General features: G+C 40.2%; 1 protein-coding gene across 1 annotated transcript in view; it reads left to right on the top strand.

Moving 5' to 3' along the window:
- The window catches only part of THADA (THADA armadillo repeat containing), a 445,161-nt gene that overhangs the window by 339,543 nt on the left and 81,651 nt on the right, over positions 1-23,967 (top strand). The gene's annotated exons all lie outside the window — the stretch shown is intronic.

Genomic DNA, 23,967 nt, shown 5'->3' on the forward strand with positions numbered 1-23,967 from the left:
CCTGCATATGTATGTTTCTGGGTCCAAACTTCAAATCATTTTAATTTAATCTTGATTCACAAAGCTGCTCCCTTAAAATAAAAGGGGGGAGGGCAACTCCAAATAAAAATGTTTCTTGATGTGTTTATATAAGAGGCCCCAGGAAGTTGCTGTACATGAGTTCCAGGCCACAGACTGAAACTGATTTTCATCAACACAAACTGGAATGCAGCATAATGAGCCTGTGACTGGTTAAAATCAGCCCCTTCTAATTGATTAGGCCTGTCTGAAGGCTACAATTACAAAGACAGGTTCCGAGCACCAGCATGCCAGTCTGTTCCTGTGTTTCCTTGTCTATGATTTGTTGTCTTCAGGAAATACGTTCAGGCTGCTAAAGTCCAGCCTTGTCCATATGGAATTTTGTTCCCAAATCCAAACGAATCCCGAGTGTGTGGAGACCTGAAGCTACCTCACCCAGATCTATATGTCTGAAACCACAAAGCCTTTGTCCACGAAGCGTTCATGAGACACCATGCTGATTAACCTACTCTGGGAGTTTGTGTTAGCTTCCACACATCCTCCCCATATTGCTTGCATGAATGTTGGGGTTGTACAGAGATTAAAAATCAGATATTACCAAAGATTTTCATTTTTAAAATGGGATCTTCCATCATTCTGTTTTGCAATAGAAAATCCTACACCATGGCATTTCTCTCTGTATGCTGTATATGAACCCATTCATTTAACAGAGACTTACTAAATACTTAATATGTGCAGGCTCCTGCTCTAGGCACTGGGCAGGGGGGATTGAGGATATAAAAATGTACCAGAAACAAGCTCTGCCCTTATGGAGCTAAACAGTCTTGTAGAGCAGATAAAACATGCATATTATTATAGTTTGTAGTCCAGTCACTTTTCAGTCATGTCCAACTCTTTGTTGACACCATCTGGGGTTTTCTTGGCAAAGTTACTGGAGTGGTTTGCCATTTCCTTCTCCAGCTCATTTTATAGATGAGGAACTGAGGCAAACAGGGTTAAGTGACTTGCCCAGGGTCACATAGCTAGTAAGTGTCTGAGACCAGATTTGAACTTAGAAAGATGAGTCTCTAAGAATAGTAATATAAGGTGTAATGTGAAAATGTAATAAGAAAGACTTAAAGTGAGGTAGTGATTTGCTCATTCAATTTTATTAAATGCCTTGTATGTACAATACACTGTTCCCTGTATTGGGAGGAGGGAGGAGATTCCTTCCAGATCAGAGGAAAGGACATCACAGAAAGCTTCATGGAGGAGATGTGTCTTAAAGGAAGGGTTAGATATGTGAAGCCAAAAAGAAAGGACATTTCAGGTGTAGCAAGCTGAATATAGAAAGCATAGAAGCAAGAAAAGAGGGAGCATGTTTGGAGGATAGCTGGTAATCCAATTTATCTGCAGTATTATATGTACAGAGAGAGAGGGAGTAATGAGAGATGAAATTGGCCTTGGGGTGTTGCGGGCCCAAATCATGTAGGGCCTTGAGTGCCAAGCAAAGGAGTTTGGATTTTATGCAGCAGATAATGGGGAGCCATTGAAGAGTCTTTAGGCAAAAAGCTTGATGGTGGGAGGATCCAGGTTTAAGAAAGATTAATCTGGTGGCATTGCGTGGAGTAAACTGGAGGAGAAAGAGAAATAAGACAGTGTAATCCGGCTAGCAGCTGCTGTGAGGGTGTAAAGCCAACAACAACCAGCTCATAGAACGCTGCAAGCCCGGGTCCTTTTCATCTGCTTTACTAAGGAAAGCAACATTAAGGGGTTAACAATCTTACATTAATCCAGCATACAAATATCATTTACTTAGTTCAAGAGAAAAAATCAGCACCCTGAATTACAGACCAAATACAGTTCATAGTTATCAACATCTGGGTGTTCAGCCGGGGAGCTCATTATAACGGCTGGCCCAGAGTCACACGCCACTCCTGCTGTGGCTCAGAGCTCCAAGAGAGAACACTAATCTCTGCACTTATATATCCTGTTAAGTGCCGTGACCTCACCCAGGTTGGGCGTGACCTCACCCAGGTTGGGTGTGGAGAAGTTCCCCACCCCCAATATCACATCAGATACAAAAACGATGGCTCCCAGTTGTGTCAGTGCTGAGAAATACAAAAACATTCCACTTTATCTGCCCCATTCAAACAAAGGCCAGAATCATTAAAGGTCAACAGCAAAAAGTCCCACCTTAATTACTATTACAGACAGGAAGACCCCTTGGTGGGTTACTATGATAGTCCAGACAACAAGTAATAAGGTCCTGAAAGAGGAGGAGATGGAGAAGCGTGTTGCAGAGACAGAAATGTCAGGTCTTAGCAGACAGAGATGAAAACAAGGAGGTGACAAAAGGAACTCTGAAGGTTCAAGCCTAGTTTGCAGAAACAGGAAAAGGCTGAAAAGAGGAGACAATCATAGGATCCTAGATGACAAGCTCAGATTTGTATATGCTGAGTTTGAGGGGACAGCAGAGTACCTAGGTGTAGATGTCCAGGCGACGGTTGGAATTGCTGAGAGATGGAGCTAGGGAGAGAGATTGGAGCTAATAAGAGCCAGCATTTGTATTGCACCGACTGTGTGCCATATACTGTCCTAAGCCCTTTTGCAAATAGTATTTCATTTGATCCTAACAACAACCCTGAGAGGTAGGTGCTACTATTATCCCGGTCCTACAGTTGAGGACACTAAGGCAAACAAATTAATTGACATGCCCAAGGTCATGTAGCTAATGAGTGTCTGTGGCTATATTTGAACTTGGGTCTTCCTGTGTAAGTCTTAGATCCAGGTCTCTCAACTGTCAGGAAAATGTCTTACCCTTCCCTTACAACATAGGTACTTAACTTAAGGTTAACTTTAAATAGAGAAAGTCAGAGAAAAAGAAAGAGGGAGGAAGGGAGGAAGAGAGAGAGAGAGAGAGAGAGAGAGAGGGAGGGAGGGAGGGAAGGGGGTATTTCAATATGATTGATTTCCTTTCTAATCCTTTTCTTTTTTCGCATTTAAAAATATCATTCTGGAAAGGGAGCTTACCTAAGGTCTGTGACCTTTTAAAAATATGTATATTTTCTGATAACTGTATTTCAGTGTAATTGATTTTCTTTGCAACCTTGTATTTTATTTTATGCATTTAGAAATATTATCTGAGACTGCCAGAGTTGTCTATGACAAAAAAAAGGTTAAGAACCCCTGCCTTAAGGTACCAAGTAACCCACTTCTCTGATGGAAAACTTCAAGCACTAGATACATGCTTCTTCTTGTTTTTGTTGCTCTCTGTGGGTCCAAGCTTCTCTCAAGACTTTATAAGGCCCACACAGTTCTCAGTACCAGTGAAAGAATATGGTCTGTTTGCCCTGTAGTGTACCTGAATACCTAGGTGGGGTCCACAGGTCTTCTCCTCATGAGGTCTCTGTGCCTCTTCACTCCTTGGTACATGTGGCTCCCCACTGTGGCGCCAGGCATTCTGAAGCCTGGGTTTGCTCCTCCCCATTATGACTCTGCTAGCATTGAAGTGTCTCCATTCCAAGCCATCTCCTCATGGTTCCTCTTGGAGCCATGTAGGATACTCAGGCCTGTCTGAGTGTTATGAGTGGTTTGGCATTTCCATCTCCTTTCCTCCTACTCTACCCTCTTAAGTCCAGAAGCAAATACCTTCCCACATATGTGCATCCCCAGTGAATGAGGCTGGAGAAGGTAACCCTAAACACAGAATAATGGGTTTGTGTCATGGGTATTGCTCATAGACAGCTCACAACTGTTATCAAATGCATTAAAAATATTACACATCTGTTATCTACAAATGTGTTTGTTTAAAAGAGACTTCATAGTTTATCATTATTATTTATCAGTAAGTATGTGGAATTTCATAAGTATGTGGAAAATATCTATCCCTTTGTCCACTGGTTAGCCAAAGGCTACCTTTTAAAGATCAGTTCAGTATTCTCTGTAAAGTTTCCTACCACTTCATCCTTCCTTCCTTCATTTCCTTCTCACATTCATCCAGAACCTGTGGTCTATTCTACATAATTAAGCATGCAATTGAAAAATATTGGCTTATGTTATTTAATAGTGTTTCATGTGTGTTAATTCTATCACCCTAGTTAGATTTCTGAGATGGAAATAATACTTTTTAGCAAACATGGCAGAATTTATACATTTGAATTAGTGTTATCTCATGACTCTGCTCCCCTTCTTTTCATTTCGAAACCCATTGTTATTATTCCTCACTTTGCTCCTTTTCACCAGTTTCTGACAGAGGTGACTTTGTTTCCAAGGCCAATCCCTCTATGGCACCCTTTATCTCATCCCCTTTTTACTTCTCTGTCTCTCTCTCTCTCTCTGTCTCTCTCTCTCTCTCTCTCTTTCTCTGTCTCTCCCTCTGTGTGTGTCTCCTGCTTCTCTATTGCTTTCAAACTTGCCCATCTCCTTAGCTTTAAAAAAAACCCAACCCTTCGCTTGATCCTGTTAAGCTATCCCTTAAACTATCATCCTATGTCTTTTCTCCCTTCTCAGTCAAACATCAAGGAAAAGTTTTCCACATTCATTGCTCCCACTTCCTTACCTCACATGTATTCCTTGACCTTTTGTTATCTGGCTTTCTACTTCATCACTCAACTGAAGTCACTAATGATCTCCTTTCTTTTCTTTTCTTCTTCTTTTTTTTTTTTGGCCAAGTCTCCATTTCACTTTATTTTTTTCTTTTCTTTTTAAATTTTTTCCACTTTTTTATTTTTTCCAATTACATGTAAAGATAGTTTTCAACATTCATTTTTATAAGATTTTGAGTCCTCAGTTTTTCTCCCTCTCTCCCTCCCCAAGATGGCAAGCAATCTGATATAGGTTATATGTGTACAATCATGTTAGACATATTTTCACATTAGTCATGCTGTGAAAGAAGAATCAGAACAAAAGGGGAAAACCACGAGAAAGAAAAAAAAAAACAAAAAAGTGAAAATAGTATACTTCAATCTTCATTCAGACTCCATAGTTCTTTCTCTGAGTGTGGATAGCATTTTCCATAACAAGTTTTTTGGAATTGTCTCAGATCATTATATTGCTCAGAAGAGCTAAGTCTATCATAGCTGATCATTGCACAATGTCGCTGTTACTGTGAACAATGTTCTCCTGGTTCTGCTCACTTCACTCAGCATCAGTTTATATAAGTCTTTCCAGGTTTTTCTGAAATCTGCATGCTCATCATTTCTTATAGCACAATAGTATTACATTACATTCATATACCACGACTTGTTCAGCTATTCCCCAATTGATGGGCATCCCCTCAATTTCCAATTCTTTGGAAAGCGCTGCTATAAATATTTTTGTACATGTGGGTCCTTTTCCCTTTTTTATGATCTCTTTGGGATACAGACCTAGTAGTATTATTGCTGAATCAAAGGGTATTCACTTTTATAGCCTTTTGGGCATAGTTCCAAATTGCTCTCCAGAATGGTTGGATCAGTTCACAATTCCACCAACAATGCATTAATGTTCCAATTTTCCTACATCTTCTCCAACATTTATCATTTTCCTGTTTTGTCATGTTAGCCAGTCTGATAGGTATGATGTGTTACCTCAGAGTTGTTTTCATTTGCATTTCTCTAATCAAGAGTGGTTTATAGCATTTTTTCATGTGAGTATAGATAGCTTTGATTTCTTTGTTTAAAAACTGACTGTTAATATCCTTTGACCATTTATAAATTAGGGAATGACTTGTATTCTTATAAATTTGACTCAATTCTCTATACATTTTAGAAATGAGGCCTTTATCAGAAACACTGGCTATAAAAATTGTTTTCCAGCTTTCTGCTTTCCTTCTAATCTTGGTTGCATTGGTTTTGTTTGTGCAAAACCTTTTTAATTTAATGTAATCAGAATTATCCATCTTGCATTTCAGAATGTTCTCTTCTCTTATTTGGTTATAATTTCTTCCTTTCTCGATAGATCTGACAGGTAAACTATTCTCCTCATTTGCTTATGGCAGCACCCTTTACGACCAAATCATGTGCCCATTTTAACCTTATCTTGGTTTACAGTATTAGATATTGGTCTATGCTTAGTTTCCACCATACTATTTTTCAGTTTTTCCTGCAGTTTTTGTTGAATAGTGAGTTCTTATCCCAGAAGCTGGAGTCTTTGGGTTTATCAAACAGTAGGCTATTATAGTCATTTACTACTGTGTCTTGTGTACCTAAGCTATTCTACTCATCCACCACTCTATTTCTTAGCCAGTACCAAATAGTTTTCATGATTGTCATTTTATAATATAGTTTTAGATCTAGTTTGGCTAGGCTACCTTCCTTTGCATTTTTTTTCATTAATTCCTTTGATAGTCATTCTTCCAGATGACTTTCATTATTATTTTTTCTTGCTCTATAAAATAATTTTTGGTAGTTTGATTGGTATGGCACTGAATAAGTAAATTGATTTAGGTAGAATTGTTATTTTTATTATATTAGCTAGGCCTACCCATGAGCAATTGATATTTTTCCATTTATTTAAATCTGACTTTCTTTGTGTGAAAAGTGTTTTGTAATTGTGTTCATACAGTTCCTGAGTTTGTCTTAGCAGATAGACTCCCAAATATTTTATATTGTCTCAGTTATTTTAAATGGGATTTCTCTATCTCTTGCTGCTGGACTTTGTTGGTAATATATAGAAATGCTGATGATTTATATGGGTTTATTTTGTATCCTGCAACTTTGCCAAAGTTGTTATTTCAAGTAGTTTTTTAGTTGATTCTCTAGGATTTTCTAAGTATACCATCATATATATCATCTGCAAAGAGTGAGAGTTTTGTTTCTTCATTGCCTATTCTAATTCCTTCTATTTCTTTTTCTTCTCTTATTACTAAAGCTAACATTTCTAGTACAATACTGAATAACGCTAGTAACGGTGGTGGTAATGGGCATCCTTGTTTCACCTCTGATCTTACTAGGAAAGCTTCTAGCTTATCCCCATTACAAATAATGCTTGCTGATGCTTTTAGATAGATACTACTTATTTTAAGGAAGATTCCATTTATTCCTATGTTCTTTAATGTTTTTAATCGCAATGGGTGCTGTATTTTGTTAAAAGCTCTTTTTTTTTTATCTATTGAGATAATCATATGATTTCTGTTAGTTTTGTTATTGATGTGGTCAAGTATACTGATAGTTTTCCTAATATTGAATCAGCCCTGCATTCCTGGTATAAGTCCAACATAGTCATAGTGTATTATCCTTGTGATAAATTGCTGTAATCTCTTTGCCTAATAGGTTATTTAAATTTTTTGTACAAATAGTAAGGAAATTGGTCTATAATTTTCTTTTTCTGTTTTGGCTCTTTATGGCTTAGGTATCAGCACCATATTTGTGTCATAAAAGGAATTTGGTAGAACTCCTTCTTTGCCTATTTTTCCAAATAGTTTATGTGGTATTGAGATTAATTGTTCTTTAAATGTTTGGTAGAATTCACTTGTAAATCTGTCTGGTCCTGGAGGGTTTTTTTCTTAGGGAGTTCATTGATGGCTTGTTCAATTTCTTATTTCTTTTAATGGGGTTACTTAAGCATTTTATTTTCTCTTCCACTAATATGGGCAATTTATATTTTTGTAAATATTCATCCATTTCACTTAGATTGTCTGAGTGATTGGCATACAGTTGGGCAAAATGGCTCCTAATTATTGCTTCAATCTCCTTTTTGTTGGTGGTGAATTCTCCTTTTTAATTTTTGATACTGGTAATTTGGTTTTCTTTTTTAAAAATCAAATTAGCCAAAGGTTAATCTATTTTATTGTGTTTTTTTCCCATAAAACCAGATCTTAGTTTTATTTATTAGTTCAATAGTTTTCTTACTTTTAATTTTATTATTCTCTCCTTTGATTTTTAGAATTTCTAATTTGGTATTTAATTGGAGATTTTTAATTTGTTCTTTTTCTCGCTTTTTTAGTTGTATGCCCAATTCATTGGTCTTCTCTTTCTCTGTTTTATTCATGTAAACATTTAGAGATATAAAATTTCCCCTAAGAACTACTTTGGCTGCATTCCATAAATTGTAGTATGTTTTCTCATTATTGTTGTTCTACTTGAGGAAATCATTGATTGTTTCTATGATTTGTTGTTTGCCTCACTCATTCTTTAGGATTAGATTTTTTAGTTTCCAACTGATTTTTAATCTATCTTTCCATTGCCCTTTATTACATGTAATTTTTATTGCATTATGATCTGAAAAGGATGCATTTAACATTTCTGCCTTTCTGCATTGGATTGTGAGGTTTTTATGCCCTAATACATGGTTAGTTTTTATCTAGGTACCATGTACCATTGAGAAAAAGGTGTATTTCTTTCTATCCCCATTCAATTTTCTCCAGAGTTCTATCATATTGAACTTTTCTAAAACTCTGTTCACCTCCTTAACTTCTTTCTTGTTTATTTTGTGGTAGATTTATCTAGTTCTGAGAGAGAGAAGGAGAGGTCCCCCACTAGTATAGTTTTGCTGTCTATTTCTTCCCATAATTCCCTCAACTTCTCTAAAAATTTGGACGCTATACCACTTGGTGCATATATGTTTAGAAATGATATTACTTCCTTGTCTATGGTGCCTTTTAGCACAACGTAGTTTCCTTGCTTATTTTTTTTAATTAGACCTATTTTTGCTTTTGCTTTGTCTGAGATCGGGATTGCTACCCCTGATTTTTTTACTTTAGCTGAAATGTAGTATATTCTGCTCTAGCCTTTTACCTTTACTCCATGTGTATCTCTCTCCTGAAAATGTGTTTCTTGTAAACAGCATATTGTAGGATTCTTGTTTTTAAACCACTCTGCTATCTTATGGGAGAGTTCATCCCATTCACATTCACAGTTATGATTACTAACTGTGTATTTTCCTCCATCCTATTCCCCACCCCGACCCCCCGTTAATACTTTTCTCTCTCCTTTCATCTTGCCCCTCTTGGCCAGTGTTTTGCTTCTACCATGACCTCCTTGAATCTACCCTCCCTTCTATCAGCCCTCCCTCCCTTTTCTTTCCCCTTTCCCCTCCTACTCATGCTCTCCCTTTTCCCTTCCCTTCTATCAGCTAGCCCTCCCATTTCTTTCTCCTCCTACTTCCCTATAAGGTAATATAAATTTCTATACCCAACTGAGTATGTATGTTATTCCCTCTTTGAGCCAATTCCAATGAGAATAAGGTTCAAATGATGCTCACCCCCTCCTTTCTTTCCCTCTACTGTATTAGGTCTTTTGCACTTCTTCATGTAATGTAATTACCCTATTCTGCCTCCCCCTTTCTTTTCCCAGTACGATACTTTTTTTCACCCTTTAATTTTTTTTTATATCATCACATCAAAGTCAACTTATGCCCACACCTTCTGTCTATGTATAGCTCTTCTCACTACCTTAATGGAGGTACAGTTCTCAAGAGTTACAAGTATCTTCTTCCCATATAGGGATGTAAACAGTTCCAGGTTTGGAGAACCTGCAGCCTTGAGGCCACATATGGCCTTCTAGGTCTTTGGGTGTGGCCTTTTGACTGAGTCCATGTTTTACAGCACAAATCCTTTTATTAAGGGGATTTGTTCTGTGAAGTTTAGATTCAGTCAAAGGGCTGCATTTGAGGACCTAGAGGGCCACATGTGGCTTTGAGGCCACCTCTGTTTAACCTTATTGAAGAACATGTTTTTTCCCTGTTTACCTTTTTATGTTTCTCTTGAGTCTTGTATTTCAAGATTGAATTTTCTGTTCAGCTCTGGTCTTTTCATCAGCAAAGTTTGGAAGTTCCGTATTTCATTGAACGTCCAACTTTTCCCCTGTAAGATTATGTTCAGTTTTGCTGGGTGGTTGATTTTTGTCTCTAATCCAAGCTCCTTTGCCTTTCAGAATATCATATTCCAAGCCCTCCGATCCTTTAATGCAGAAGATGCTAAATCCTGTGTAATCTTGACTTTGGCTCCTTGATATTTGAATTGTTTCTTTCTGGCTGCTTACAGTATTTTCTCCTTGACCTGATAATTCTCGAATTTGGCTACAATATTCCTTGGAATTTTTATTTTGGGATCTCTTTCAGGAGGTGATCAGTGGATTCTTTCAATTACTATTTTACCATCTGCTTCTAGGATATCAGGGCAGTTTTCCTTGACAATTTCTTGAAAGATGCTATCCAGGCTCTTTTTTTGGTCATGGCTTTCAGGTAATCCAATAATTCTATTTTCTGACTAAGATCTATTTTCTGACTAAGTTGTTTTTCCAATGAAGTATTTTACATTTTCTTCTACTTTTTCATTCTTTTTATTTTGTTTGACAATTCTTGATGTCTCATTGAGTCATTAGCTTCCACTTGCCCAATTCTAATTTTTAAGGAATTATTTTCTTCAGTTAGCTTTTATACTTCCTTTTCTATATGGCCAGTTCTTTTTAAAGAGCTGTTTTCTTCAGTGGATTTTTTTTAACTGTTTAGCCAATTGTATTTTTTAAGGAATCGTTTTCTTCAGTCATTTTTTGTCCTTCCTTTTCCAGGCTGTTGATTTTTTCTTATATAACTCTCATTTCTTTCCCCAGTTTTTCTTCTCTCTTATTTGATTTTTAAAATCCTTTTTGAGCTCTTCCAAGAAGGCTTTTTGGCCTTGAAACCAATTCATCTTCCCCTTTGAGGCTTTGCACGTAGGCATTTTGACATTGTTATCCTCTTTTGAGTTTATGTTATGATTTTCCTTGTTGCCATAGTAGCTTTCTATGGTCAGGGCTCTTTTCTGGTTTTCGCTCATTTTTAGCCTATTTTGTGACTTTTAAAGTTGAGCTCTGCTTCTGGTGGACAAGGGACACTGTTCCAAGCTTCTTGCGCTGGGGACCAGGGGCCTGTTCGCTGCCTTTCTGTGCTGGGGCGTCAGGTGCTGGCAGCTTGCCCGCTACACTGGGGTGGCTTGGCCTCGTCGTGCCTGTTGTGCTGGGAGTTATCAGGCTGGCAGTTTGCCTTCTGCACTGGGGCTGGAGGCCTCACAGCCAGCCTGCTGTGCCACTAGCCTGCTGAGCCAGGACTGAGGGGCCTTGGTTGCTGATCTATGCTGCGGCTAAGAGCTTTCCTGATGGCTTGACTGGACGCTGGCCCCACTGGGCTACACTCCCCAAGTGAGACAGACCTTTCCTGAAGTCCTTCTAAGTTTTCTTAAGCTGGAAAATTGTTTCACTCCATCTTTGTAGGTTCTGCTGCTACAGAGTTTGTGTAGAGGCTTGATTTAACATTGTTTCTGGGGGAAACCTGGGAGAACTCAGGCAACTTCCTAGCTTTTCTCTACCATCTTAGCTCCACCTACCAATAATCCCTTAAATGCCAAATCTTATGGTCTTTTTTCAGTCCAAATCTTTCTCAGCCTACCTAGTGGACTTGCCACTGTTGACTGCCTTCTCCCAGCTATTCTCTTCTCTTGGTTTTCAAAACACCCTTCTCTCTTCATTTTCTTCCACCTGACTGCTCTAGTCTCTGTCTAGTGAGGCTGGAAAGTTAGTTTGAAGCCAGGTTGTGTAGGGCTTTCAAGGCTGTGACTTTATATTTTATCCTAGAGGCAATAGGAAACCATTGGAGTTGATTAAGGAAGGGAGTCACATGATCTGATTTTCACTTAAGGAAAATTTCTTAGGCGTGTGTGTGCAGGATCTACTTACAATGGTGAGAAAGTTGTGGCAGGGAGACCAATTAGGAGGCTGTTATGATAATCTAGGAATGAGATGTTGAGGGCTTGCACTATGGTGGTATGTATGAATGGAGAAAAAGGGGTCAGATACAAAAGGTGTTATAAAGGTAGAAATGGTAAGTATTGGCAATTGACTGGACATGTGGGATGAAGAAGAGTGAGGAATCCAGGATGGTACCAAGATTATGAATCTGGGAGACCACAGAGGTGGTGGCAGACTTTTGACAGAAATAGGGAAGTTTATAAAGGGGGCCGAGTTGGAGGGGAAAAGAATGAGTTCAGTTTTGGATATGATGAGTTGTCTTTGGGACACCCAGTGTGAAATGTCCAAGGGGAAGTTGGTGATAGAGGACTGAAGCTCGTGGGGCGTCTTTTTATCGTTATTCACTCATTTTAGTTGAATCCGACTCTCTGTGACTCTATTTGGGTTTTCTTGGCAAAGATACTGGAGCGGTTTGCCATTTCCTTCTCCAGCTCATTTTACAGGTGAGGAAACGGAGGCAAACAGGGTTAAGTGACTTGCCCAGGGTCACACAGCTAGTAAGTGTCTGAGGCCAGATTAGAACTCAGGAAAATGAGTCTTCCTGTATCCACTGCAGCCACTTAACTTTCCATGGTAAGTTTGGGGATGAGTAGGTGGGTGGGTGTGGAGCCCTAGGATTAGACTTACGTGCCACTGTGGAATGATAGGTAAATACCTTTAAGAGCTGATAAGATAACCAGGAAAGAGAAAAGAGGGAGGGACCAAGTATTTATTAAGCATTTTCTTTGTGCTTGTCACTGGGCTAATGCTTTATAACTATGATATCATTTGACCCTCATGACAACTAACCCTGGGAGGTAGGTTCTATTATTATCCCATTTTACTATTGGGGAAACTGAAGTACACAGAGGTTCATGGGCCTCAGTTTCCTTTTATGTAAAGTGGTAGCATCACCCATCTCATAGAATATTGTGAGGAAAACACTATTTCATGGGACATCAGAGACATATATCTCACACTGCAGTGTTCTGGATAACCATCTGCACTGTGAAGACAGTTGCAGCTCATGGGCCACCATGAATGACTGCAGGGACTTGGAGGTAGAAAGAGTCTCCAGAGTGTTGATAAGACCCTCTAAGTTACGCCAACATCACATTACTATTTGGTGATTTCAGTGTAAAGGTGGTAGGGTTAGAAAAGATAACCATAAGTGTATTAAAAAATATGCTTCAAAACTAAGAAATGAGAGAGGCCAAACAACTGCGTACAGCACAGAAGTTTTGTGCATATGTAGAATAAATATTTTGTGCAGAAAAGAGTCAGAAGCTTCCGGTGTTGGTATGCGCAAAATAACATCAGCAAAAAAGGAAATTTATTCTATTTTGAGAAGGAAGGAAAGATTGAAATTTTCAATATTTTATTTAATTGGAATATTAACAAACAACATTTTCAATATGATTTCCATCATTTGTGATGCAAAGGTTGATGCGCTTTGCAAGATTCACGTGAACTGGATGCAATAACACCCTGTAGTTATTCCTTCCACATTGATGCTTTCCCCGTTGAGGTTTAGATATATCGAGGGTCAGCATAAGAAATTAAGTGGGAATTTTGAGGGAGTTTAGAAACTCAGAAATGCATAAAATATATGTATAAATCAACACATTTTATCTTTTAATATCACCTATATATACACAATTTCTTTTTTTAAAGTTAAAATATGATCAAATAACCCAAATATTACAATAAGGCGATGTAAACACCTCCTAAAAGAAAAAGAAAAAATTCAGACTTCTTCTCTGGTATGAAGGGAGGGTCAAAAACTTTTACTCAGATTTTCCAGATCGAAGGGGCGTTGTACCCCTAGCCCCTGTGATGGGAAAGGGCTGAGTGCGTGTCTTGAACTTGTCACCTTTCTGCCAGGTGAGTAGCACATGTCATCACAAGCGCTCTTCTGGAACATGGCTGCTAATAATTTCATTGATCAGAGTTTTTCTGACTTTCAGAGTTGTTTTTCTTTACATTGTTGTTGTCATTGAACAGTTCTTCTGGTTCTGCCCACTTCCTTTGACCGTGTTAGTCCATGCAAGCGGTCCCAGGTTTCTCTGAAACCAGTTTCCTAACCTGCTTCTAAGTCTAATGCTCTTTCCCCTGTGCCAAGGGGAAGAGAAGAGATTTGGGGATGGGGCCCGACTTTCATACCCACCCGGCTTCAGATCATACCGTGCAAATGACCTTGCCTCCCACCCCCGCTCCAAGGAAATGTGTAATAAGAACAATGAAGGGGGCTAGAGAGAGAAGGTGATTAGAAAAGCTTCGGATAATGATGTGTTGGGTGTAATTTGAACTTTCATCTTGGTACTTCCCAACAATTTTGAGGTTTCCCCATCACCATTAACTTGTTTTTCCCTCCCATTTCAAATCATGAGTTTGTTTGGGTTTTCAAAGCCGTTTGAAACCACAAGGACTCTGAGTCCCTGATTCCTTCCCTCTGCTGGATGTAGCTGTCACCATCGGTATATCAGTTTCTCCAAGAAGAAAATTATAGCTTCTGAATGGAATTGGTGGGGGTGGTATTTGGAGGAGAGGCTTGTCATTGAAACAGTGACCAGGCAGGCTGCTCCTACGCTGGTCTGGGAATGGAGAATTTTAGAAACTTTCTGAAATCCTAATTGGTCACCACTTGAAATTTCACCGATGCCATATTCCTATGTGGAAACAACATACTCCTTCTGGGTTAAAGGCTTATTCCCACTTGAATGAAAGAATGAAAACAGGCATATATTAAGCACTTACTGTATGCAAAGCACTGTCCTAACCACTGAGTATACATATAGGAGAGTAAGACAGGCCTTGCTGTCGAGCAACACACATGACAGGTTTTGGCAGCAAGTCAGATGAAAAGTTCTATGATCCTTAGGGTATATCTGCAAAGCAGATAGTGGTGGTGTTCAGTTGTTTGGTTTTGTTTTTTCAATCTTGTCCGACTCTTCATGGGTTTTCTTGGCAGAGATACTGGAGTGGTTTTCGATTTCCTTCTTCAGCTCATTTTACAGATGAGGAAACCGAGGCAGAGTGAAGTGACTTGCCCAGGGTCACACAGCTAATAAGTGTCTGAGGCCAGATTTGAACTCCAAAAGATGAGTCTTCCTGACCCTAGGCCCACCCCTCTATCCACTAAGCCACCTATCTGTCTCCAAAAGTTAATATACCCTTTTATCAAAAAATGTTTAATTCCTCTTTTTCCTGTTTGTTCCTAATAGCTAATGATTTTTAAGTGTCCATGGCACTTAAAGGTTTGCAAAGCACTTCACAAATATTATCTCATTTTATTCTCACATTCTGCCTTGGGAGATAGGTGCTATTATTACCTTTATCTTACAGAAGAAGAAACCGAGGCACACAAAGTTTAAAAACTTTCACAGGATCACACGTCTAGTTAGATGTCTCCAGCTGGATTAGAGCTCAGGTCCTACTGATTCCAGGCCCAGGCCTCACCACCTTCCTTCCTGTTCATACGTCTGTACATACATACACACATGTGGACAGGAGGGATTCACCTGCTCAATCTTACTCCTAACAATTGCTTGCAGTGTGTATTTACTTATGACCAAGAGGGAATTCTGTGACGAGCTCATAGAACAGTAAGGGATTCGGGAGATCATGTAGCCCTATACCCACATTTTACAGATTAGGAAGCCGAGGCCCACAGAGAAGTCCTCAGACTCTAAACCCTCGTCTTTCAACTTCTACTTGGTGCTGACATTGCCTTTCTCTCTTGGAACTGACTTGGTCAGTCAAAGAGCATTTCTTAAGCATTCAGGATGGTGGACTAGAGGTCTGGAACGACCTTCTAGAAGTAAAGGGAGCGGACACCGAATGCTCCATGAGCTTTCCTGGCCGAACTTCCAGTTATACTTTTCTCAAGGCTAGCCTTGCTCTGCTGCTGCTGCTTCTCCTCCTCTTCCTCCCACCCCCTCCACAACTCCTCCTCCTTCTCCTCTACTTCCCTCTCCATCCGCCTGAGGAGTCATGCCCTTATACGTGGGCGCTCTGTCCAAAGAAATATAAACTTTGATTATACTTTGCAAGGTATCTTGGGATGTGGATTTTTTTTCTTTCCCTCCTTATTTATTAATTCTATCATTTTTTAAAACTGGTACAATTAACTTTTGTCTAATATAGTTTTCACTTATGATTTCTTGAAATATAGCTCTGAAAAACCAGGCTTTGATAAAGGCCATTTGGATTCAAATGGTGCAACTTGACTATACTTTTAAACCCAAATCACTCTGGGTTTCATTGACTGGGCTTTGATAGGTCCCAGCCCAAGCCTTACTTGCTCTTCCTTTGAGTTTTGATGGCTTAGAGTGAGTGTAAACAGCAGTTGTTTCTGTGATGGCTAGAAACTGAGGGTCTTCCCTCCCAGAATGATTCTTTTGTGAAGGCAAGCTAGGCCATCTTTTCCTCGATTCTTACCTAGCCTTTAATTACTTAATGGGCTTTGCCTAAGACAGACTGAAACACGGGAAAGACCTTAGCTTAAAAAGGCTGAGGTCTCCCACTGAATCCTGGGCAGGATTTTGTCCTGACCAGCTCGGCCTCACTTAAATCCAATTCACTTGTAAGTCAAGACATCCCCCTCCTCAAGTCATTGGTCTTCTTATGTGACGGAGAACAAACAACAGCCTTTCTCTAAAGGACAGTGTGATGCAGTGTAACTGAAGGCTAGAATCAGCAATAGATGGCAGGAAGACAGATATACAGATAGATGGATAGGAAGTAAAGGAAAATTGAAGGAGGCAGGGAGGGAGAAAAGAAGGGAGGAAGAGAGAAAGAAAAAAGAAAGAAAGGAGAAAAAGAAGAGAAAAAAGGAAAGAACATTTATTAAGCACTTTCTTATCTTCCAGACACCGGGCTAAGCTCTGAAAATACAAATACAAGTTATCAAAATAATCCCCACCCTCAAGTACCTTACTTTCTAACAGAGAAAGATGAGGCATAAAAGGAGAGGTGAAAGGGGGATGGAGATAGAGGGTATGGATGAGGTGGCTAGTGAGGAGAGGGAGAATTCTGGTCCTGCAATCCTTAACCTCACCGAACAAGAAATGAGATAATTAGCCAGGTGAAGCCATTCGCAAACCTTAAATAAGCACCCTGTGAACGTCTGTGATCACTGAAGGCTGAGTAGCCCCTTGGCCCCGTGGAGAGAGGGCCTGCCTTGCAGCCTGGAAGCCGGCTTCTAATACTTCCTAGGTGTGTGACCATGGGCAGGTCCCTCAGCTTTTCCCCCAGCACTTCAGGCAACTCTCTAAGACCATAAATTACTGACTTAGAGGTGGATCTCTGTCAGTGAGGAAGTTTCTATGAAGATGAGCAGGTTGGGACTAGGACCGAATTGAAGGACTTTAATCCTGGAGAGGTTGACAGGCCCCAGGGAGGGAGGAGTACTCTAGCCTCCAACTACTCGCTATTTTAATTGCCTGTGTTCCTGTTCACTAACAAGAGCTAACAGCACACCGAATGACTTAAGGGCGCACCGGGGACTCCGAGAGGCAGTTAATGGAGAGAAGGTGGGGCCACTTAACAGAACCAGACACTTCTCCCCTTTTAAAATTTTACCTGCAGCCACTTTGCAAAACACATCCCAACACCCTGCGGTTTGGTTGGTGTGCCTTGCGGTTTCTTTGTTAGTTGAGATTTATAGTTCAGATGCAGTAGTCCTGCCAAGCGCAATAAACGTTTTGTTTTAGCTGGAATGTGAGCAACTGTTTTTATTATCATCATTTTGCCTCTAAACATGTTAAAGTGACCCGAGTTTGAGAACAAAGTCAGAATCTCTAAATGCTTCTCCTCAATGCCTGGCTAGTGGAATTTGTAGATCAATTTGAGATTAGGAGGCAGACTCATATTTTATACTGCTTGTATTTAGGTAATGAAGGTTACAATAGTCATGGAAGCCTTCCCATAGGGCAGCTTAGATGTTGGTAATGGCTAAATGGCAAAGGTCTGTGAAGGGCATTTAAAAATGCCCTGTATTTAGGACTGCCTAAAGCTTGAATAGTGTGTATATGTGTGTGTGTGTGTGTGTGTGTGTGTGTGACAGGAATAAATACAAGGTCACTGATTTTAATGATATTTTAACTTCCTTTACCTAAGTTCTCTAGGAAGCATAGCCAAACAATTAACAGAGACTAAAAACATTGGCAACTTACAAACACCTGCTTTGATTATTTGGTCTAATGAGGTTAAATTTAACCAACTCCATCTGAATAAATTAAAAACAATTCTTATCTTTTCATTGGGTCATAAATTTTATCAGCCCAGGGTGCACATGTATTTAATGCAGTACAGTTGGTACCATTCTTTCAGCTCAGCTCAGGAGAGAAAGGCAAATAGGAAGCATATTTTTAGAAGCCTCTGAGCCTGCGCCTGAAGTTACGAAATTCCAAGGAGATCCAGGCTTCAGTCTCATAAACTTTGCTGCTTTTCCCTAAAAATCCGCCACCATTTCAAAGGCATCTTTGTATTTCTTTTTTTTTTCCAAAGGCATCTTTCCCAGGCGGCAGTGAGCCCCCAAATAAGCACCAGATTCCTGGCTTCTTTAGTTCATTCATTCACTCAAAAAAGCATCTATCAAGTACCTGTGATGTGCCAGGCACTGTGCTAAGCTCCAGAAACACAAAGACAAAAAGGAAACAACCCCTGCCCTCACGGTGCTTACAGTCTACTGGGAAGAAACAATACATACGCAGATGTGTAAATGCAAAGCAGTTTATACAAATGTATATGAGTAAATGCAAAGCAATTCCAGAGAGAGTAGGAGAAGGGAACACTCGCTTTGGAAAAGGTATCTTTCCAGGGGTGAAAAATAGGAAAGGATATAATTGTTTGGTTACCAAGTTAATGTTGAAATGAGCCCATTCTTGGGAATATGATATCTAACAGGAGTTCAATAAAAAAAATGTTGAATTTTAATGCTGAAAGGTTCTTGGAGATCGTTTGCCCCATCTCTTTCATTTTCCAGATAAAGAAAAAACAAAGTTTCTATTCTCAAGGAGTTCACAGTCTGAAATAGTAGTAGATGTCAGAGTTGTTTATTGATATGTTTTTACCACCCTGAGAAAAGTATTGGAAGTAATTTGATGAGTTTTTCTTACTGAGATTAGATTTTTTTTTCCCTTGAAGTTGCTGTTTATAATTCAGAAGTGGGTATCCAAAAAGAGAACCAGCAATGAAAGCCTTGGCTTCAGTTATCTATCCATAAATGCACAAAGTATAGGTAATAAACAAGTTGAACTAGAGGACCTTAATGTGGGGGAGTAAATTTGACTTCATAAGAATCACTGAGAGTTAGAGGAAGTTGATGGTACATGGATAGAGCACCAGGCCTGAGGGCAGGAAGGCCTGAATATACATCCAGCCTCAGACACGAGCTATGTGACCCTGGGTAAGTCATTGAACCTGTTTGCCTCGGTTTCCTCATGTGAAAAATGGGGGTAATAATAGCACATACCTTCGAAAGTTATTGTAAGGATGGAATGAGATCGTAATTTTAAATCACTTAGCTTGGCACATAGGAGGCACCGTATATAAATGTGGGCTGTTATTATCATTTGATGGGGTGGCACTCATAAATGGAATATGACTATTGAAATTACTCATTCAAAAACAACAGGCTAGATCAGGGGTGGGGAACCTACAGCCTTAAGGCCACGTGTGACTTTCTAGGTCCTTAAGTAGGGCCTTTTGACTGAATCTAAATTTTACAGTTCAGTTTGGGTTCAGTCAGAAGGCCACAAGTAAGGACCTAGAAGACCCCCTATGGCCTTAAGGCCTCCAGTTCCCCATCCCTGGACTAGATAAAAGGAGCTGTTGTGTGGAGGTGTATCTTAAGATGAACTCATGAAACAAGCCAGGAAGCATGTGCAAAGTACATTCAGGTGAAGGTAAATTTAGAGAGAGACCATCCAGCCAGAAGAAGGAAATAGGTGAATCACTGGGCCTTAATTTCCTCACCTGTAAAACAACATGAGCTGTCTTTCAGATTTAAAACTGTGATTCACAGGAGCAGTTTTGATATGCTTCGAGAAGAAAAATGAGTGGCAGAGGGAGGATTACGTACTCTCTACTGCTACTGTTTTCAGAGCTTTGATAAGCTGTCTGGGATGCCGGAGGAAAGGGAAGACAGGCCCTACCAGAGCTTACTAAGAGAGAAGACTTTTACAAATGAAACAATTCGAGAATAACAAAACGCTGAGTATAACTGAGTGCCAGAATTCAGCTACAGTAAGTTTTGTGTACAGGGAAGGATTAGCAGAACTGGAGTTAGAAGATAAGGAGCTGGGGCCTTGGAGAATGGAGAACATTTGGATAGGCATAGAGACACAAAAAGACTGAGCTACGCAGAATACTCAGATACACTGAAAAAGTGGCTGTTGTGTTGGCAGAGTAGATGGAGACCTGGGAAGAATGGCTAGAGAGAAGAGATGGCTGGTGGTCTGAGGCATAATCGTCTGCAATGCTACTAGTAATTTCTTACATTTATGTAATGCTTTCAGAATAAAAGCCCTTTTTGTACACTCCTTAACAATGCTGTGAGTTTGGTAGCTGCCTGATTTCATCAGGGTGGACCCTGTCTCTGCTAATGCTGGTCACAGTCTTCCCACACCTTCATAGACGGTTTTGTTGTTACTGTTCACTTGTTTCAGTCAGGTCCAACTCTTCATGGCCCCATTTGGGGTTTTCTTGGCAGAGATACTGGAGTGGTTTGCCATTTCTTTCTCCAGCTCATTTTACAGATGCGGAAACTGAGGCAAACAAGATAAAGTGACTTGCCCAGGGTCCCACAGCTAGTAAGCGTCTGAGGCCAGATTTGAACTCATGAAGATGAGTCTTCCTGACTCCAGGCCTGGCACTGTATTATTCACTTTGCCACCTAGCTGCCCCTGTTTTATAAATTAACTGTGGAACCCCTCCCCCCCAAAAAAGATCCATCATTTGGTGACCAGCCTTTAGGTGATGAACTTCCCCAAATTTAACTAGACTGATATTTGGAGGCCATAATATAGCCTGTCGCCAAACTCATGCTCGAAGTCTGCAGCTTATAGTAGGACTTTGGTGGTGCTTCACAGATAACACACAGGAGGCACTGGAGTTTTGGGACTCCAGCCTCTAACAGGTTCACTCTCGATCTGGTCAGACAGGCAGGAGGAGTTAATCATCAGCTTTATTCTAGTCTAGTCTTCTCAGATTGCTGCTGAGCACTAACTCCCCAGGGGTCAGTGGGGGGGGGGGGGAATCAAGACAAGAACACCTCATGTACTCCCCTAAATCCCCTCAAGCGTTGATGGGGACCAGTCAAGGTACACACAGCTTCCCTGTGCTTTCCCCACTCACTGACCAGTGCCCACCGGCTTTAAAGGGCAACAAACAAGGCATCTTGCCAACATGAAGCTCACAGGTTAACTTTAGCAATATCATCATTCTGCACAAGCATAGTAAATATCACATTATGTCATCCCATATCTCATGGCGCAGCCTCAGCAGGACTGCCTATAACTGTGATTCTGGGAGTTACTATCTAGGATCCTTGGGGCTATTCTGGGAGTTATTATCTAGCACCTGGAAACTAGAGATGCCATGGCCATGGCGCATGGGAAACTGGACTCTCAAAGGATAACAAAATCCTCCTTACATACAGGTGGTTATGAAGTTAGTAATGTGAATACTATCACCTCCATTTAACAGATAAGGTTAGGACATTTGTTCAAAGCCACCTGGGTGTTAAGGAGCAGAATTGGACCAAGCCTTAGTACTGACGTTGGTTCTGTCCAGGGCCACATCTTTTTTTCCTCACCCAACAGTCAAGCAGAATTTACACCGAGCTTATGCCTGCCTCAACATTGGGTCTGTGTTCCATGGTGAGATGGCTTAGAAAAATAAACATCTTTCTTCTTTTCTGCTGCAAGCTACACCTTGAGCTAAGAATTGCAACAAAAAGTTATGTAAGGGAAACTAAGGAAGGCCTAGGATGGCCGATCACTGATAATGGACAATCTGGAGTGTGCAGAGGTCCTCAGCTCTTTCATTTCTTCTGTTTTCTCTGCCAAAAGAAATGGCCTTTGGACTGGAAAGGACCGATGAAAAATGGTTAATCAGAAGTTGATCTATGCAATAAGTATGTACCTAAATAGCTAGATTCTTAAGTTCTTGGAAAGACTGTTAGCAAAGAACTGATCCCACATGTGATTGCTTCATTTTTGCCTCCAGTTTAAAGAACAGAATTTATACCATAACCCTCAAAGAACCAATCATATATGATGATGAATGACTAGAAAATTTCAACTCTAGAGTTAGGATTTACATTCAAATCTTTTCTCTTCCACTTTACTATCTACGTGACCTTAATCCAAGAGCTTCTTAACCTGGAGTCCATGAATTTGGTTTTTTCCTAATTTTTTCCAACCATTCGAATATAATGGATTTCCTTTGTAACCCTATGTGTTTTATTTTATACGTTAAAAACGTTCTCTCCATACATTTCACCAAACTGCCCAAAAAAAAAAAAGTGGCCCATGACACAAAAAAAGGTTCAGAACTTCTTCACTTCACCCCCTTGGTCCTCGGTTCTGTGAAATGAAGAACTTGACCTAGTTGGCCTCCGTAGTTCTTTCCAGTTCTCAACCTGTGGCCCTATGATCTTTTTAGATTATTATCCACAAGTATTTTGTCAGTGCTATCCCAGGTCGTCTTCCCATATGCAGAACCCTGCTGTGTTGGGTACCCCAGAGAATCCAGAAGAAACTCACATTTAATTCCCCTTCCAGCTCTGTCTCTTCAGTGGTCAGTCAGGCCAGAGAAGTCAACTGTGTTTTTACTTTGTGATCTTACAAGGCACTTTTCAAAAAGTGGTGTTACCAACTCACTTTCTTTCCCCACTGACAGACAGAAAGAAGCTATCCACTTCCTAAAATTAGAAAGGCAGTGAGTTACAGTGGATAGCGCCAGGGCCATGATTAGAGGGAGGTGATCAGGACTTTGATCCCAGTCACCCAACATCCAGGTGGAAGTCTCTTGCTTGTCATGGCAGCCCATGGATCGTTGTGGCCTGCTCTGATGCTATCCCAAGACTCGAATTGCCGTAGCACCCCTCTCTTTGGGCCCTCATTCTGGCCTACCCCTATAAGGCCCTAACCGTGACTGCATCTGTGGTCATGCCATACTATGCTGTCACCACCAATCCTCCCCTCCACATTGAAATGAACTGACTTTGCCCCAGGTGAAAGAATTCCTAGTTATCAATGTGGATACAGCCCTGGCCTCGGGGTCAGGAAACCTCATCAGCAAGTCAATCTCAGAGCTTCAATTTCCTTATCTCTAAAAGGGAGATAATAGCATTCACCTGTTCTACCTCATAGGTTGCTGGAAAGTGATTTGTAAACCTTAACGTGCCATATAAACGTTAGTTATATTGTAGGTTACATTATCCCTTTGAGGAAAAAGCTGAGGATGAGATTAAGGAGTATTGAGGAGGAGAAGGCTGTGAGAAACCCAGAAACCAAAGCCTGAGAGAAGTAAGCCAATGGTCCAAAACACTTCAGCCCACAGACTCCCCAGAGTGTACCATGCCAGGCATGGGTGACTAGAAGGGTTCCCCTTTAGGGAAATACAAGGAAACTGTTTTTCCTACATAACTAGAAGCCAAGGTTTTTATTAAATCAGCCGTCATCCAGCCAATAGCTCAGTTTTGCTCTCCATCTTGTTCTGTGGCTACTCTTAAAATATTATATAGTTCATTAAAAATTACATGAGCCAGATGTGAAAATCTACAAAGTTTGCAAAGTAGTTGGTTAACACACATTTATTAAGTACTTACTATGTGCCAATCACTGTGCTATGCTAGGGTTACAAAGGAAATCAAATACCTAGTTCTTGACGTCAAGGAGCTCACATTTTAATGGAGAAGACAGCATGCAAATAATGATGTACATACAAGACATGTACAGAGTAAATGGGAGGTGCTGTCAGAGGGCAAGGCACAAGTATCTGGGGGACTGGGAAAGAGGAGGTTGGAATTGAGTCTTGAAAGAAGCCAGAGAAGCTAGGAGGCAAAGGCAAGGAGGGAGAGCATTTCAAATAATTTTTAGAATTAGCTTAATTACCCTCATTGTTGGCAAATAAGAACTTGAATTGTATCTGGTTACAATTTTGTCCAATAAGAACTTCAAGTCAGTCAACATAGAAAAAACATATCTGGGAGATGGGGGTGCCCCAAATTCCCCCCCTGCCCTTGCTTATTTGCCACTAGCAAATCTGGCTTTGA

Source organism: Trichosurus vulpecula, chromosome 3 (genome assembly GCF_011100635.1).
Source record: "Trichosurus vulpecula isolate mTriVul1 chromosome 3, mTriVul1.pri, whole genome shotgun sequence".
Classification (NCBI taxonomy): Eukaryota; Metazoa; Chordata; class Mammalia; order Diprotodontia; family Phalangeridae; genus Trichosurus; species Trichosurus vulpecula.